Raw genomic sequence first — 1,690 nt, 5'->3', positions numbered from 1 at the left:
GGAATGCCTGTAAAGGCTTTTCCATTTTCCTCTCCATCGCTGGCAGGGTGAGCCATGGCAATGAGTGGTGCTGGAGGAGCATTACATCACCGGCGCAGAGCCGCGTTGGCTGCGCAGTGCCCGAGGAGGAGGATGCTGTCTCCTGGCAACCCCCCTGCTTGTCACATACATCAGCATCAGCAGCGGATGCAGTGCAGGACCCATCACCTCTTCAGCACCCCTCTGCCAAGAGGGGAGCTCGCCGCTGTACACTGAGGGTCCTGGGGCTTTGCTGGGTGCTCATGAGTCTCCCTTCTGATGTGGCTTTCAGGCTGCAACTCAGCTCCCCACCACCCCTCGAAATTGGCTTTTCTGCCACTGTGGGGTTGGGCAGTGACAGGGCTTCTCAGCCAGCAACAGCAGCAAGCGCAATGTCAGGAAATCAGGCTCTAGATAGGATGGCTCACTCTCAGAATTGATGGACCCAGCTGCAGAAACCCCGTGCTTGCCCCAGCTGATGGGGCAAGACACCCACCCTTGTCATCCACATGCAGCAGAGAAGGAGCTTGTTGTGGTGTTGAGGGCCTTTCCTGAAATATCAGCTCCAATTTTTTCCACGCTGGGAGGCAGTACAAGGGTGCAGAGAGCTGCCAGCTGCAGCCAACACTGGGTCCTGCAGGCAGCAGGAGGGCAGCAGCTGAGCAGATACCATCTCCATGCCATGAATTGCTCTGGCTGCTGGGGGCACAACAGCCACTGACAGCCCATTTCACTTACCTGAGTCCTCCAGCACCCCAGACTTTCACCGTCTGGTCCCCAAAGGGAAGGAGATGCAAAATATTTGTGCTGAGGAATGCAGGGTATGTCTTCATCCATCCTTTTTCTTTAGCCAAGAGAGCCTTCCAGAGCATCCCTCCATGCTGTGCCTTCTCCCCATGCCTCAAAGCCTGAGGTCCACCAGTAGCAGCACAAGGCTGTGAATGGGCCTGGGGCTGTCAGCCAGGGCCTCTCTGGCAACTGGCAACCTGCCTTCAGCCTCACAGATGAGTCCTACAGCAGCAGCCTGTTCAGGGACTTCTAGTAGCCTGGAAGGGGAATGGGGATGAAGCACAAGTGCTTTCCCTGCTGGAGGATACATGCTGGGATGGACTGGAGGAGGAGCAGAGGGGTGAGGAAGCAAGAGCAAGGTGGAAACATCCAAGGGTATCTGCTCCCTCTTGAAGGAGATGTTGGCTCCTGAGCTGCTTCAAGCCAGACACTTAATTTGCAACTGATTCATCAGCACAGCAGCATCCCTGCCCGTGGTGGGGCTGGAGGCACTCAGAATCCCCATGCTGCTCTGGCAGCCAGGAAATCCCCAGTGCCTGGCAGCCTGGGCAGCGATGGAGTGGGAATGCTCAGAGGGTTGGTGGCTGAGCAGCCACCAGCTCCTGGAAAAGAGCCACCATGGCCCCACGCTTCCTGACCACTCCACACTGATGTGCTCCCACAGCAGCGGAGGAGGTGAGACAGGAGGGAGGAAAACTGCTTGGAGGGGAGATGGAGAGAGAGGAGGAGAGGGAGAGTGGGGGAGGGCGGGAGAGGGAGTGTCTGATGAATAATAAGGGAAAGGGAGGCAGACAGAAAAACTAATCGAGGATGATTGAGGGAGAGAAGAAGGATGAGTGAAAGATTGAGACAGAGTGATAAAGAATATGTCAGACGGGCAGGA

Source organism: Antrostomus carolinensis, unplaced genomic scaffold (assembly GCF_000700745.2).
Source record: "Antrostomus carolinensis isolate BGI_N321 unplaced genomic scaffold, ASM70074v2 scaffold7223, whole genome shotgun sequence".
In the NCBI taxonomy this organism is placed as follows: domain Eukaryota; kingdom Metazoa; phylum Chordata; class Aves; order Caprimulgiformes; family Caprimulgidae; genus Antrostomus; species Antrostomus carolinensis.
Note: the sequence above shows the minus strand (reverse complement) of the source record.